Consider the following 17,951-nt stretch of genomic DNA (forward strand, 5'->3'; position numbering starts at 1 on the left):
TTATCAAAGATAAGGTGACCATATGTGTGTGGGTTTATCTCTGGGCTTTCTATCCTGTTCCACTGATCTATATTTCTGTTTTTGTGCCAGTACCATACTGTCTTAATTACTATAGCTTTGTAGTAGTCTTAAGTCTGGGAGCCTGATTCCTCCAGCTCTGTTTTTCTGTCTCAAGATTGCTTTGGCTATCGGGGTCTTTTATGTTTCCATACAAATTGTGAAATTTTTTGTTTTAGTTCTGTGAAAAATGTCATTGGTAGTTTCATAGGGATTGCATTGAATCTGTAGATTGCTTTTCTCAGGGTCTATGCCCAGTAGTGGGGTAGTAAGAACATTGGATAAAATGAAAAGTTGCTTTTATCATTTTCAAGTTTTAAGGGTCCTGCTCATTTTAGGTGAGCATTAAAAAAACAGTTTTTGAATGAACTTTAATGGTTTCTAGTAGTCTGCTCCCTGAACTTCTTCCTCAGTGACCAATACCCAGGACACAGATATCAAATAGTATTTATGCAGTGCTGTCACCAGAGGGAATGGACCAAGAGCTTTCTGGTAGGTCAGGACACCCGGGAACATCAGTGTGGTTTAGTTGGTGGTTCTCCTATCTTCCGTGGCACAGCTTCCCGCTTGAGATGGGATCTTCTTCCATTCAGGTCATGGGACTGCAAGCAGTCTTTTTACTTCTTTTCCTCTTGTCCATCTTCCATTTGCCGGTTGATCGGTTTTTTTTTCCACGATGGCTCGTAGGTGAATTCTCCTCTGGTGTATATAAATGTGAAGAAGGGTTGCAGAGTAGCATGGTGGGAGAAAGGATATTTCTTCTTAGTGCTTCTGTTGGCCAGGTGGTGACTTTTTCTTCTGTGCATTTCAAAATTTGAGGTGAACATTTCTCATCATAAATCCACAAGGATCTGGTCTGGGTGACTGTTTACACCAAAATTAAAACAAAAAAAAAAAAAAACAGGGTTTGAAGTGATCATTAACAATGTTTAAAATGCCATCTTTTAAAATAATTGCATAGCTAATTCAAGAAGATAATGGATATCTAGAGATTCAGAAACTGGGTCTCCCATTAGACATGAAAATGACTCTCAGATACAGGTCCTCTAAAGCAAGCACTTTTGTCTTTGGATTTTTTTCCCTTCCAACTCTCTTCTTCCCCTCCTAAATAGGTAACACACTAGATCCTAATGATGCACATTTAGGAAAAATACAGCTTCCTGGAATCCATGGTCTGTACTAACAGAAACATTTCTGCTGGAATGTTTGTGACAAAGACAGAGGAAGCATCATTACTTTGGTTAAAATGTTCCGCTTCTTTCAGCCTTGTTCCAGCATAGAGATCCTCCATTCCTTGTTAGTTCATGTTCATTAGGACAGAAACCTTTCTGTCATAAACAGAGCAGGAGAATTCCAGGGAATTCAGGAAAGTAATGGAGAATTTGACTGAGAAGCCATCTGAGGACTAACAATGCATTGCATGAGATTTCCCATGATTAAACCAAGCTGGTTTCTAGCTCTGTAATTATATTGAGTCCCCAACCTTTAAACAAGCAGTTCTAGGTTCCCAAACAATTATCTCACGCTCCCACTGTAAGTAGTCAGGTATGCCAAGTGCCATTTGCCACTGAATGTAACAAAGAGGTAATGTGTCTAGGACTTTGGGGTCTCACACAAAGTAACTGTGGAGTGCAATTACTTTTAGCTTCAAAACCATACGTTGCAGGGCTGACATTAAAGTTTGATAGGCTTTCCTTCCTTAAGAGAATCAAAACAATGGAAAAATATAGTCATAATAACCTCATTAGGTTGATTTTTGCTACAAACGCCTGATGACAGTCCTATTAATATAATAAACACAAATGCTGAATCGACGTCTTTTGTTTTCCTAGGAAGACCTGAAAAGGGCATATTTGAGTCTCATCCCATTGTTGGCTCTTGCTAGCTATGCAGGAGTCTATAGCTTGAGCGGTTTACCACCCCATGTGTTTCATAACCTCATCTGTAAAATGATTGCAGTGATCCTTTTCCTTCAGAATTCTCTGATTCAGTGTGTTTGTATGTGCAGCTGCTCATTTATTAATTTACTCAAATATTGTTGGGCAAAGGAAAAATGGTAAAGTAATGCTGTTTTTTGGTGTGTTTTTTCAAGTTGATTTTCATAACTAGAGACAATGACTAACATCTTTTTAATACTGTGATGGAATTTTTTTCTTTAATTGAAAATTAAAGAATATTCCTTTCATTGGAAGATCTACTAAATAAGTGTATATAGACTCTATCATGAGCATAAGGAGCCCTGAAGCCTAGAAGAAAATCTTTATATTCCACGGAGCTTCTGATTCAAGATGGCGGAATGGACTCTATTTAATAATCACTTCTGACCAGGACAGAAAAAAGTGTAGAATAGTAAACAAGTGCCAGAGGAAATAAATCATAACCAAAGAGGGATGTTATCAGCTGACCACAGATTCTGTCAAATTTCTGGAAGACGAAAAATGAGTGACATTGTCAACATAGCACTGGAGCTGCCACCCAGCATAAACTCAAGCTGGCCGTCAGGCAAGTAACAGCTGTGCTGCTTGATAAGTGCCAAGCTTGACGCTGGCAGGGAAAAGTAGGTCTGGGAAAGGAGGAGGGTGTAAATCAGGGGGATTAGTTAGAGGTCTGCCTCATGAGGAGTTCACCAGTTGGCCTGGCCTCCCATGCCCCCACCAGGCTGCCACCTGAAACTTACAGAGTGGAAGAATCCAAAGATGATGGTCATGCTTCCTAAGTAGCATGCTCTAAGTGCTTCCCATGTACTAACCCATGTAAACCTGGCCTAGACCCTCTGATATGAACTTAATGATCTTAATTGTTCAGAGAAGAAATGGAAGCACAGGAATGTGAAGTAATTTTCTCAAGGTCAGACAGCTAGTAAATAACAACGGTAATTATATATACAAAACACATCGTGTTGCGGTACAGTTGTTTTTTTTTTTTTTTTTGCAGTCCGCGGGCCTCTCACTGTTGTGACCTCTCCCGTTGTGGAGCACAGGCTCCGGACGCGCAGGCTCAGCGGCCATGGCTCACGGGCCCAGCCGCTCCGCGGCATGTGGGATCTTCCCAGACCAGGGCACGAACCCGTGTCCCCTACATCGGCAGCTGGACTCTCAACCACTGCGCCACCAGGGAAGCCCGCGGTACTGTTTGATGCAGTAAGGCATAGTCCAGTAGGTATTGATACCATATGAGGATTCCAGGCTTCCCTCTCCTTCCATCGTGTCTGTATGGGTCTCTCAACCCCTTCTAATTCTCCATACTCCAGGGAGGGTTCTGCCTTGCCTGTGTGTTCTGGGGGCATTTTATTGTATAATGGAGAAGCATGGAGGGCCGGAGTGTAAAGGACTAGGCCTGGGTGAGGGCTGGTTCTTCAGAGAGAATTGGGGGTGAGAGAGGAAGATGAAGGAAATTAATGGGAAAGAGAAAAAGGGAATTAAAAAAATCTTCTAGGATCTCTGTATCTCACTGCACCGTGTGTGAGAAACACAGTTCACACTGTGTTGGGTTTTCATGGTTCGACTATCTTCTTTTGGGCACTTCTCTGTGCTTGGACCCTTACTTCCTGAGTCATGACTTCATGAACATCACAGGTAGGAGCCATTTTCCAAACCATCCCAGGGGTGTGGCTGATATTAGAGGGGCCAGTCTTTTTTTTTTCTTTTTTAGGAACTTATTATATTACTGATAGTTTTAGCCTCTTAAATTCTCAAGTCCTATGAACAAATTATAAGACGGATATTATCAGCACAGTTTTAGATACAAAGACAAACATATTAACAAGTAATAGTAAAATTAGCATACAAAAGAGGGCCTATTTTGACTCTCAAGATAAGACTTTCCTAGAGGGGCCAGTCTTGATGGAGTGGGCATTGTAAAGAAAAACCCTTTCATCTTCTTTCCTAAGCACTAATTTTTAGACTTTCTAAAATGTGCTGCTTTTGATACTACAGATTACTGGTCCTAACTGAAGTATAAGTTTTAAAAAACAATAGTCATCCATACACTATACAGTATAGAATGCTGTGCATCTTCATTGTTGTATAAAGGATATTTTGAAATATGTATTACAGAAGAAAACACAGTGAACACATGATATTCACATAGAACATAGAGTATATCAGTATAGATACACCATATCTCATCCTTTTGGCTTTTGTGACACTGAATATTCCTGATCAGAAAAAGAAATGCATGGAAGAAGGGCTCCTTTTCACTTTCCTACATCATCACCCAAGTACTGTCAGGAGAGGAAAGTGAATACATAACCCCCAGTTTTACCTTAATTTTTTTTTTTAATTTATTTTTGGTTGCGTTGGGTCTTTGTTGCTGCATGCGGGCTTTCTCTAGTTGCGGCGAGGGGGGCTACTCTTCGTTGCGGTACGTGGGCTTCTCATTGCAGTGGCTTCTCGTTGCAGAGCACGGGCTCTAGGTGCACGGGCTTCAGTAGTTGTGGCTCACGGGCTCTAGAGCGCAGGCTCAGTAGTTACGGCGCATGGGCTTAGTTGCTCCGTGGCATGTGGGATCTTCCTGGACCAGGGCTCGAACCCATGTCCCCTGCATTGGCAGGCAGATTCTTAACCACTGCACCACCAGGGAAGCCCTACCTTAAATTTTTGTACAAATGTTTAATCTGAAATATAGATTAAAATATATATAAAAATATATAATTTTTTAACCATAAAAATGTTTTAAATCACAAATCTATTAATTACTTAACCCTCCACCTTCAGTCCACAAACTTTCAAATAAAATAGAATGACGTGAGTGAAGCTTGTCCCATTTGGGGAAGACATTGTTTCCTTAGAGGCAATTATGTAAACTCCAACTCCTTGATTTAATTTAGGTAGAAGATACAAATAAACGTTTTTAATAGTCCTAAGACTTCATTCCCTTCCAGCGCACCGCAATGAAGAGTAACTCCCGCTCGCCGCAACTAGAGAAAAGCCCGTGCGCGGCAACAAAGACCAAATGCAGCCAAAAATAAAATAAATAAATTTACAAAGTATTACCAGTAAAACCATGATAGGAATTCAAACAATTTTGACATCTAAATTGGTCTGAAAAAGCGATGACTTTGAACGAGAATATTTCTACAATTATGCAGTAAGGATGTAATTGAAACTGTGGCCAATGGTTCTGCCACGGGCAGGAGCAGGTTGCTAGGAAGCTGGGGTGAAGAGATTCAGCGCCAGCTCTCTCTTTTGAAATCTCTTCTCTTTTCCTTGATCTTTCTGCAACAGTTATTTTTGCAACAGAGCTTTAAAAACAGGTTTCTTGGGGGGCAAAAGATGGCTTTATCTTATCTCTGTAGAGTGGTTTCAGATTTTAAAATTCCTGAAGACAGACCGGGCTTGGGACCCACTGCTGGATGATCAGAGCCCTTGGCTTTTGGAGATTCTTCTTCAGTGAGCTTGGCTTGCCCTGTCATTCTTCCAGTGCATTGTTCCTGGATTTCTCAATTCTGGTAAGTATCTGGGTGTGGTTTCGGGGTGTGGCAGACATGAGTATAACACACCTGAAGTGTGGGAAAGAGAAAGCCAAAAAGGGAAATCAAAAGAGGTTCAGATTCTGTCCCACTAATGATGTTCCACTTGTACTATTCTGGGTTTTGCTGTAAATTTTAACAACGTACTCTCTCCAGCTGCAGAAATAAAGGAAAACTCAGAAGTGTGTGTGTGTGTGTGTGTCTGTGTCTGTGTGTCTGTGTGTTTAAAGATAGTTCTCTGGTGAAGAAATGGAATCCTGTTGATTTAAATGGCTTAAGATTGCCTTAGTGATAATAAGTCATCAAATAATCATAATAGACAGTTGTATAATGGTTTGCTCAGCTAGTTTTTCCCGTACAAAGATTCAAGGGAACTAACCTGCTAGTATCAACTGGTTTTGAATAAGTTACTTTCAAGAGGGTACTCACTTGGAAACTCTGAACTTAATCATTAAAAGTAAATTGCTGAGTGAGACTTTGAAACCAAGTTTCACGTGCGAATCCTCTGTTTCCCTGTTCTATGCTTTCTCTTCAGCGGCTATTTTTAAATTGAAATGCTTCTGTGAAAATTCATATTTTCAAATTACACCTCACTCAATTCCTGGTCAAGCAACATCTCAATACCTAACACTTTTCTAGTAACAACAACAAAAAGAAAAACTGGTTTCAGTGCAGATGTAGAAGGTTAATAAACTGAAGCGTGTATAGGAGGCCGGCATTTGCCATGATTAATTTCATGTTGACAGAATTTACCATTGGAATAATTTCCTCTTCTGAAGATGTCTAGCAGGTCAGAAATTGGGTCTCAAGACTAGAGACATCAGTGTGATAAAATGAATTCCCGGCTGACACCAAACAAACACAAACCGCTTTTGTAAATCAGCCTCCCGGCCCTCACTCTGGAGGGATCTTCCCAGTAGGGCTGTTACAACTTAGGAAAAGAACAGATGCAGCCTCCCAGCAGGAGCAATCTGGGCTGGGTGCCCTCGTGCAGGACACAGCTGCACAGCCCCACCAGGGGCAGCCCTGGCTGTGGGATCAGGGCATCCCAACGCCACAGTGGAATAGCCCTCACTCCAAAGAGGAGCTCTGGTATGGATGAAAATTACTACCAGAATAGTTTTAAGAAGTCAGCCATGCCTTTTTCCATCCCCTCTGCACACCTCCCTCCCCAGATGTATCAATAACTTCTATAAGGCTCAGAAACACAGAGGCATCAGGGACTTAGTACCAGGTGAACACACTAAAGGGTAAATTCAACATCTGGAAACATCACCAGTTAAGTTGAAACTGAGTCAAATGATCTGTCTTTTTCTATCCACATGTGCCGCAAACACAGGGACCTCAAGGGAAACTATGCCATATTAAAATAAACAAAAAGAAAAGAAAGAAATGCTGCATTGAAGTTCCTCAGCTCAGAATGCTACTTCTGCACCTCCTGACTGAGCAGATTAACAATAAGCTTCTGGCTCTGACTGGCTAATTCCTAGCCTAATTGTCCTGGTGGGATTCTCTGAGAATCATTGGAAGAGCCGCGACTTTCACACTTGCGTAGATTGGCACTGTCCTTGTCCCACGGCAAAGGTGAGTTGTTAAGGGAAAGTCATTTCAAGCAGACAGCCTGCCTTTAGGCTTCCACTGGAGTTGTCTCAATTCAGCCTGTTTGGTACTAAGGGATTTGTGTATAAAACATGCCTAGTTGTTCATGTTCTTTTACTTGACAGGTTTTTGTTCTGAGATTAGAAAACTTTTCAGAATTTATAGCTGTGTAATCTTAGGGCTGCTTTAGGAAATGAACGAAGAATGGGGTGATGTTAAGCCCAAGGCAGCCTGTCTTCTGTAGTTTTTCTTTTCACAGGTCATCCACGAGGAAAGCACTGTTTGCGGCCCTATGTTTTGGTAACAGAGCAGCCCAATCTCTTCCTCAACCTGGGCGGTGAGTCATCACAGCATGAGTTAGGACTGGCAGACCCGGTGTAGACAACTTCTACACGTTAAAACACAAAACTTTCAAATTAGGAGTTTGGGATTAACATACAGACACTACTATATATAAAATAGATAATCAACAAGGACCTACTGTATAGCACAGGGAAGTATACTCAATATTCTGTAATAGCCTATATGGGAAAAGAATCTGAAAAAGAATGGTTATATGTATGTGTATAACTGAATCACTTTGCTGTACACCTGAAACTAACACATTGTTTATCAACTATAGTGTAATATAAAATAAAAATTAAATTAAAAAAAAACACAGCGCTTTCTCCTGAAACACCTTTTTCACTGAACAAAGAAGTTTGGAAACGTGGACAAAATGAGAATCCTCAAAGAAGCTTCCAAGGCTTATATTCCATGCCAAGCTTACATGTTCAACACAGGCTTCTCCTTTGCAGGAATTAACTGATACAAATGCTTTTTTTCTTTTGAGTTCTACAAATGCTTTTAAAACTTTCGTAGAAGACAAGTCACCACATAGAATCATGATTTAATATTCTAAGCACAAGATGAGAGGTTGATTTTCCCTAGAGAAATATATACAAAAAGCTCCAAAAAATACTTGTGTTCCAGATGTTAATAGCTGTTACTAAAAAAGATGCTATAGTCACGTAACTGTGGTAACATCTACGTTTTATCACTTTCTTACTATGTACCAGGCATTTATTTTTACCTTAACAACAATCCATTTAGGCAGTTACTTTATTACCTCAATTTTAGAGTTTGGGATCCAAAGGCTTAGGAGAGGTGAGTGACTCCAAAGTAAATAATGGAGCCGTCATTCAAACCAGGTTGGTTTGATTCCAAAGTCCATTCTTTCAACCATACACAAATATGCTAGAGAAATACAGTGGTAAATGCAGTGTAAAGAACTTTGTCTTATTTTTTGTTTTTTATTACAATACAAATTTCAGAACTATTAAGGTGCTAAAATGAATTCTAAGTCATCAAGAGGAACTTTTTTTTTTTTTTTTTTTTTTTTTTTTTTTGCGGTACGCGGGCCTCTCACCACTGTGGGCCCTGCCGTTGCGGAGCACAGGCTCCGGACGCGCAGGCTCAGTGGCCATGGCTCACGGGCCCAGCCACTCCATGGCATGTGGGATCTTCCCGGACCAGGGCACGAACCCGTGTCCGCTGCATCGGCAGGCGGACTCTCAACCACTGCGCCACCAGGGAAGCCCGAGAGGAGCTTTTGACAACAGAACCCTTTGTCACTGCCCTAGTTTGGATTCCCGAGACAAGGACTGGGGGTAAGCAGTTTATTTGGGAGGTGATCTCAGGAAGCACCAATGAAGGAATGAGCAGAGTAGAAGAGCTTAGGATAAGCGACAATCAAGCATGTGTTTATAGTCACATCACTGACGTGGGGCTCAAGATCGCTGAGGAGCTGTGAAGAATGCACCTCAATGTAGTTCTACTGCAGGACAGGGCGGCTGGGCTATTTATCCAACGGCTGCTGTCCTTTATTGTTGATATTTGCTCTGGGGTTTAAATCCCAGCACGTTTGAACTCTCCTGTGTGCAGGCTAAGCAAATACCCATGGCGCCAGGCAAAGGTCTCAGGCCAAGGGGCGGAGAGACAGACATTTGGGCTGGGAAGCTGTCAGTGTGCAAGGCCACTGTCCTGTAGCTGCGGGGCCAGATGAGTGCCAAGGAGACATGGTCGGACATTGCCTGTTACAGTCCCCCACTCCTGGCTTTGCTCAGAGTACCCCTGCCCCACACTGAGCAGCTCTGATACTGACGCCTCAAGGTAGTTGAAGGCCATGGTCTCTAAGTAGACTTATAAACGGGAAGATGAGTGAAATGAATTACAGTCCCCATAGCTTCAGCCTTTGCTGAGGCTTTAATCGATATTTTGTAACAGCAGCTGTTCCCTTCTGTGATGATCAAGGTCAATTAACACCAGTACAATAACTGATTATTGGCCTGTTGGTCCACCTACACGAGGAGCCCAAAATAACCCTTGGCAGTAGCTTCAGGTTCAGTGTAACACTTAAGTCCCCTGGTCGAAGCACAACCCCACAAAGACGTAGACCTCGAATTCTGCCGACCCTAAAATTCCTATTACAGGGGGCGTAAGTTCCCTCAAATTAAACACTGGGAGTGAAGATACAAGGACCTGACCCCAGCTCTGAAAGGTCTGTGAGCTGCTACCTTAGCTGAGACTATAAAAGGCCGTTTTAAAGAAGACACATTCGAAGGCTGGAGAAAGCTCAAAGTAATCCTCCCCCAGGTTTCATCAAACTCCCTTGGACGTAATTCTTTCTACTTCCCCTCCTCCTCCATAGCAACCTGACTCCTATTTTATCCCCACACCCACCTGGGTGCAGAACTAAACAGTTTTTAATGTTTCTACAAAGCCTTGAAGAGCACCAAGAATTTCATTGATGTTCATGACCTTCCCTGATGATTCGGGGGAGAGCTGGGGATGTGGTCACAGCGAAGAGCATTCAGTCATCTTAACCATTTATGCTTCCCTATCCTCTCCCTTTTGGATTCTCCCAAAAGATCCAAATTCTTCTTTCATATTATCCAGAATTGTATCCCCCTTTCCGTGAAGCCCTGACACGAGCTAGCAGCCAAGCCCTGGACCATGTAGGCTCACCACATCACTCTTACTCCATCTCATTGCTTATCTATGAAGCAAAACAGCACAGTGATTGTGATGTCAGACATCTTTGCTCATTATTTGCTGTGTGTCATTCAACAAATCTTTAATATCTTTAAGACTCAGTTTATTTATCTGTAAGTTGGGGATGATTATAATGTTTGTGATGATTAATTGAAAGAATATATGAAAAGAGTCCAGGGCTTCCCTGGTGGCACAGTGGTTAAGAATCCACCTGCCAGTGCAGGGGACACGGGTTCGAGCCCTGGTCTGGGAAGATCCCACATGCTGCAGAGCAACTAAGCCCGTGCGCCACAACTACTGAGCCTGTGTTCTACAGCCCACGAGCCACAACTACTGAAGCTTGCATGCTTAGACCCCGTGCTCCGCAATGAGCAGCCCGTGCACTGCAACCAAGTGTAGCCCTTGCTCGGCGCAACTGGAGAAAGTCCACGTGCAGCAACAAAGACCCAACTCAGCCATAAATAAATAAACAAACAAACAAACAAATAAATGAGCCAGCACAGTGTCTGACACATACCAAGTGTTCAAGAAATTAGAGCTCCTGCTCTTTGTAGATAGTGTAGATGTTTTGAAAATTTTTCTAGCATTGTTTTCTCCCATAAACCTTGTTTTACTGGGGCTTTTCCTTGGGTTGAGGATAGGAATCAAGGAGGGGTAGAAATCGCAGAGAAATAAAGAGGGCTGTGTATAGCATTCACCTCTTCACAGAGAGGATATAAAACACCAAAATAAAGAGGTGACTGGTCAGCTCTGAATCTCAGAGCTGACTTTCTTGAGTCTCCTGAGTTGTGACATCAGCCTAACTGGAAGAAAAAAGGAATTTCTATATTCTAAGAATTCCCCTTACATATCAAGAGCAAAGCAGGGAGGTCTCATTACAAAGTTCTACTTTAAGCCTTAGACAGAGAGAACTTAGTATGCGATTTATGTTAAGTTCCCACTAAACAGAACAAGAAAGCCTTTTGCTAGAAAAGAGGAATTATGGGTGGAAGTAGAGGGTAGACAGAGGCAAGTAGTCAGGTTTAAAAGTCCTACTTACCCTCTTAGGATAAAGATCTGGGTTGAGAAGAGGCATCAGGAGGGATAGAAATTACAGAGAAGTAGAGAGCGAAGCTCAGAGTGAGGATCTGTGTGTGTGTGTCGGGGGCTATCACGTGCCTCACTTTCCACTGAAAACTTCAGAAGGAAGCCATCTCTCTTAGCTTGCCAGGTGGCATGGAAGGGACCCAAATCCTCTCCACCACACCCCACAAGGTTACCAGGCAGTGCTGACCACTCAACAAGGTAGACAATGTTTTTTCTTGTCCCCGTTTTACGGATGAAGGAATCAAGGCATACAGAAGTTAAGTAACTTGCCTAGAATCACAGAGCTAGTAAGTGGCAGCGTTGGGACTCAACCTCAGGCTGTCCCATGCTTTCAGCCTCTCTACCACATTGCCAGTTAAGGGTACAGGTATTTACAGCACAAGCTAAGGACAAGGAGGGCCATGTCAGCAGCAACTGATGGCTAAGGTCCCTGAGAAACTGCACCCAAGCCTTGCTAGAACCAAGGAAACAGACGACCACTCCAAGGATGGGCCTTTGTTAAGGGAGAGAGAAGCAAATGGGGATCAATTAGGGAGACTATGATTCAGCAATTATGAAGACCACTCCTCCCCACAAGCAGGTAAATGCTCCCTGCGCCCTGTTGTCTTCCTGGGAAGGGGAAGATGGATGGGAGACCCTTGAGGAAAGGATGAAACAAAGAAGTGTGAACTTTGGATAACTAAGTATTTGCCTGTAGAGGATTAAGTTCCCCTAAGAGAGACTATTAAACTAGAACAGGCCAAGTTTAATTTCACCTTCCCTCACTTTCCTGCCATTACCAAAATGCAAGCTGAGATCAGTTATGGAAAGTACAAGAGCTACATTTGTTTGTGAGGCACGCTTGCCTCACTCACCCACCGTGTGTAACTTGATTTTTCTGCATTACGTATCTGTTGCATGTGGTAATCTGCCAGCTCCCCAAGGGCGCTGTGCATGTCTTATTTGTTTTTTATTTCGTGGTGCATACAGGTGCAGGTCTGGTGCATACAGGTGTTCATTAGTGCCTCCTGAACAAATGCATGAATGAATCCCTTAGAGCATTTGCCTCTGTGGTCCCACAAAAAGTCACTTCAATCAACTACTGCGTCATTTGTCATCCTTGTGGATTGTCTTCATTCACTAAAGGACTGTTTTTTGGTTACCCAGCAACAGCTATAGCAGGGAATTCCTTGAGAAGCCATGGTTGTTAATTTTTCTGTTGCCTGCATTATCAGGGGTGTTAGTAAATTACTCCCTAATGTTGGGGACTTAGGTTTTTATACAATACCTTTGCTACTATCAATACATGCTATAATAAATATTTTTGTGCATTTGCATTTATCCACTAGATTTCTTTCTTTGAGAATAGGTTCTTGGGGGTGGAACTGGTAGGTTATATTTTAACGAGAGCTAGTGTGGTGCTGTAAAAAAGCACAGACTTTGTTATCAAATGCAGGTAACTCTTGCACCGCAGGGTAGATGGTGGTTAGGGGCACCCACCCTCCTCAGTCAAAAATCTGTGTATAATTTATACTCAGCCCTTTGTAACCACGTTCCTCTGTATCTGTAGTTCTGCAACCCGGATTCAACCAATGTCAGATTGTGTAGTACTGTAGTATTTACTATTGAAACAAGTCCCCCTATAAGTGGACCCACACAGTTCAAATCCCTGTTGTTGAAGGGTCCTACCTTTTTCACTGGTTACTGGCATGGCCCAAGCAATGGGTTTGACTTCACCGACTTTCAGTTTACTTACACAAACACAAAAGGGAAAAATATGTCACTCTCACAGGTTTGCTAAAATGATAAAATGAGGTATTCCAGTACCTGCCATAAAATAAATGCTTGATAAGTGCTTCCCTTCATCCTATAGTTTTGAAATATACTGCCTTATCACTTCTAAGGTCTTTATGGTGCTAGCAATTCTAGGTGTCATTAAAATTTCCTCTTTGTCATACAGTCATTAAAAAGCATATATATATACACACACATGCACACGCGTATGTTTGTATAAAATAATTAGTATGTAATGATTAAAAAATTTCTATAAATGAATTAGAAAAAGAAAATACATAAGAAAAATAGGCAAAGAACATGAATAGGTAATTGAGAATCTGAATGGCAGAAACATAGAAAAGATAGTTAACTTCATTAATTTTTAGATAAATGATAACTAAACAATGATATGCTATTTCACACCCACTAGACTGTCAAAATCAGAAATCTTAAGTTGAAAATACTTAACTTACTCAAGAGGGTTACTTACACTGCTCAGATCCAGTAATTTCACTTCTGGGTATTTACCTGAAGGAAATAACGCTAATTCAAAGACATATGCACACCAATGTTCACTGCAGCATTATTTACAATACCCAAGATATGGAAGCAATATAAATGTCAAATGGATGAAGAAGGTGTGGTATATATACACAGTGGAATATTACTCAACCATAAAAAAGAAATCTTACCAATTATAACAACATGGATGGATCTACAGAGTATTACACTAAGCGAAATAAGTCAGACAGAGAAAGACAAATACTGTATGATCTCACTATATGTGGAATCTAAAACACAAAACAAATAAACGAAACAAAACCAGACTCATAGATACAGAGAATAAATGGATGGTTACAGGGAGGGGAAGAGGAGGGGTTGAAATAGGTGAAGGGGATTAAAATCTACAAACTTCCATTTATAAAATAAATAAGCTGCAGGCATGTAATATAAAGCATAGGGAATATGGTCAACAATACTGTAATAACTTTGTATGTAGACAGATGATTGCTACACATCCTAGTGATCATTTCATAATGCATGCAAATGTCAAATCACTACGTGGTACATCTGAAACTAACTTAATATTGTATGTCAACTATATTTTAATTTTAAAAATACAAAAATAAATACATAATAGTTTATGTTTTCCACAGTAGTCAGAAAATTTAATCTTTCTGATTAAATTCATGTAATTATTCAGCTTAGTAAGGATGGACAAAATATGCTTAGGGTTCCAAGAAATACCTTCCCTGAGAGACTACACTATAGCATTGCGGTGCTCAACTGGTATGCTGAGGCGCATTGATGGACCACAATCCTGTCATTGGCTTGCAACCAAATTTTGATTAATGTGTAAGTTGCTGTGTGTGTGTGTGGTTTTTTTTTTTTGCTATAATTAATGACATTGGACATACCAAAGAGGTAAAGGAGTAACAACGCACTTTACATCAGAGAAAGATCTCATTTGCTAAAACATGTGTGAGCTTTAATCCTAAGTTTTGAAGGGAGACTTGCTGAGGCAGTGAGCACTTTCAACAAGGGTGCCAAGACCACTCCAACAAATGGTACAGAGAAAACTGGATATTCATAGGCAGAAGAATGAAATTGATCCCTTAGCTTATACCATATACAAAAATTAATACAAACTAGATTAAAAACCTAAATGTAAGACCTAAAACTACACAGCTCCTAGAAGAAAACATAGAGGAAAAGCTTCATGACATTGGATTTGGCAATAATTTCTGGATATGACCCCAAAAGCAAAGGCAAGAAAAACAAATATAGATAAACGGGACTACATCAAACTTCAAAACTTCTGTGCAGGCCTTCCCCGGTGACGCAGTGGTTGAGAATCTGCCTGCTAATGCAGGGGACACGGGTTCGAGCCCTGATCTGGGAGGATGCCACATGCCGCGGAGCAACTAGGCCCATGAGCCACAACTACTGAGCCTGCGCGTCTGGAGCCTGTGCTCCGCAACAAGAGGGGCCGCAATAGTGAGAGGCCCGCGCACCGCAATGAAGAATGGCCCCGCTTGCCACAACTAGAGAAAGCCCTCGCACAGAAACGAAGACCCAACACAGCATAAATAAATAAATAAATAAATAAATAAATAAACAAACTCCTACCCCCAACATCTTCTTTAAAAAATACAAAAAAAAAAAAAAAAAACTAAAAAAACACAAAAACCCCACAAACTTCTGTGCATCAAAGGTCACAGTCAAAAGAGTGAAAAGGCAACCCACAGAATGGTAGAAAATATTTGCAAACCATATATCTGATAAGGTGTTAATATCCAGAATATATAAACAGCTACAAATCAACAAAAAACCCAAATAAATCAGTTAAAAAATTGACAAAGGACTTGATAGACATTTCTCCTAAGATGATAGGTAAATGACCAAAAAAGCTTGTTAAAAGATGCTCAACATCACTTACCATTAAGGAAATGCAAGTCAAACCACAATGAAATGTCATCTCAATAGATAAAGAAGATGTGGCACATATATACAATGGAATATTACTCAGCCATAAAAAGAAATGGAATTGAGTTATTTGTAGTGAGGTAGATGAACTAGAGACTGTCATACAGAGTGAAGTAAGTCAGAAAGAGAAAAACAAATACCGTATGCTAACACATATATATGGAATCTGAAAAAAAAAAAGGTTCTGAAGAACCTAGGGGCAGGACAGGAATAAAGATGCAGATGTAGAGAATGGACTTGAGGACACGGGGAGGGGGAAGGGTAAGCTGAGAAGAAGTGAGAGAGTGGCATGGACTTATATACACTACCAAATGTAAAATAGAAAGCTAGTGGGAAGCAGCCACATAGCACAGGGAGATCAGCTTGGTGCTTTGTGACCACCTAGAAGGGTGGGACAGGGAGGGTGGGAAGGAGACGCAAGAGGGAGGAGATATGGGGATATGTGTATGCGTATAGCTGATTCACTTTGTTATACAGCAGCAACTAACACAACAATGTAAAGCAATTATACTCGAATAAAGATGTTAAAAAAAAAAAAGAAATGTCATCTCATACCCATTAGGATGGCAACTATCCAAAAAATGGAACATGGCAAGTGTTGACAAGGATGTAGAGAAATTGGGACTCTTTTGCATTGTTGGTGGGAATTTAAAATAGTGCAGCCACTGAGGAAAACAGTTCTTCTGAAAGTTCAAAATAGAATTACATACAGTTTAGCGATTCCACTTATGGGTATATACCGAAAAGAATTAAAAGCAGGATTTTGGAGAGATATTCGCATTTCCACATTAATTGCAGCATTATTCACAATAGCCAAGAGCTGGAAGCAATTCTAGTGTCCATCGACAGATGACTAGATAAACAAAACATAATATATACACCCACTAGAATATTATTCAGCCTTAAAAAGGAAGGAAATCCTGTCACATGTTACAACAGGGAAGAATCTTAAAGACATCATGCTAAGTGAAATAAGCCATTTAAATAAAGACAAATACTGTACAATTCCACTTGTATGAGGCATCTAATGTAGTCAAATTCATAGAAACAGAAAATAGAATGGGGGTTGCCAGGGGATGGGAGGATGGGAAAATGGGGAGTTATTTAATGAGTAAAGAGTTTTAGTTTTGCAAGGTGGAAAATTTTTGGAGATCTGTTGCACAACAATGTGAATATATGAACACTATTGAACTGTATACTTAAAAATCGTTAAGACGGCAATTTTTCATTATGTATTTTACAACAACTTTAAAAAGATTTAAAGAAGTGTGCTATATTCCCCAAAGTTTGGAAATCGGTGATGTGAAACACTAAGTGGTATGATTCTCACTTCTTACAACACCACTTGCAGCTCTGCTGTTTTGGGCAAAGAAACTCAACGTACCTTGGCCTCAGTAATTTCTTCTGTAAGACGGGGTTATTTACCTCTGTAGGTTATGCAACTTTACTTAATAAGGAGAAAAAATGTCAAACCTCTTAATTGGTTTGTTTCCTTGAAAGAAGCATTTCCTGATAGGGAGGTAGAGTTGGGCCATACTAATTTTGTTCTGTATCCTGAAATTTGCTCTCCCCCTCAAGCTTCAAATTACCACAGACCTTGCCTCTAAAGGAGTCCTTCCTCTCTGATCCATCAGGGTAATGTGGACCTATGACTCTTCCCTCAAGTCTGGGAAGCATTGGTGAGACAGGCTGGAACACTCAAATAAGGCTTTACCTACACTAGGGGATAACACATGGAAAATAAACACAGATGGGCCTATGGGCCTACATAACCTGGTTTATAAAACAAACCTACCTCTGGTTTGAAAACATGCCCTTTCTTGTGGAATGAGGAGGAAAGACTCTAGGATTATACCTTTGCTTTTGAGCTCCCAGTCTGAGTACATATGGCACTGATGCCATCTTATTACCCAAGCTCTTAGGAATTCAGTCCTTGATTTTTGATCCAATTAAGAGATGTCCACTGTAGGGTTAACTTCATGATGGAGGCTGGAGGGATGATGCAGAAACACTGTTCTAGAAACCTCTTTTTCTGAATTAAAGTAATCCGAACCAAATATCTTAACAGGTATCAGAAACTGGATTAATGAAACACATATTATCACTAAAATTCAATAATCAAATAAACTAATAAAATGCATTTCTTTATTTAGTATCTCCCCATGGAGTAAGGGAAATCACATTTTGGTCAAGTGTTTTTTTGAAGGTATTGAGCACTGCCTGTGTCTCCTGAGTCTGATGTGAGACCAACATCACCACTGAGGAAATAGTAGAACAGACAAAGAAGAGGAAATTCTGCACTTGACATTTGCTTGTCTGTGATGTATTCTACCTTGCCATTCCCCACAAAATTTCTGGCTTCTGAGGGAAAGCGGTGAATGGGGGAGCAGCATATTATGATGCCTCTGAGAACGTTTAAGCTACTTTCATCTTGCTTTCTTATTTATGGCACGTGTCAAATTTA

This window comes from Leucopleurus acutus, assembly GCF_964270905.1.
Source record: "Leucopleurus acutus genome assembly, chromosome: 15".
NCBI classification, from domain to species: domain Eukaryota; kingdom Metazoa; phylum Chordata; class Mammalia; order Artiodactyla; family Delphinidae; genus Leucopleurus; species Leucopleurus acutus.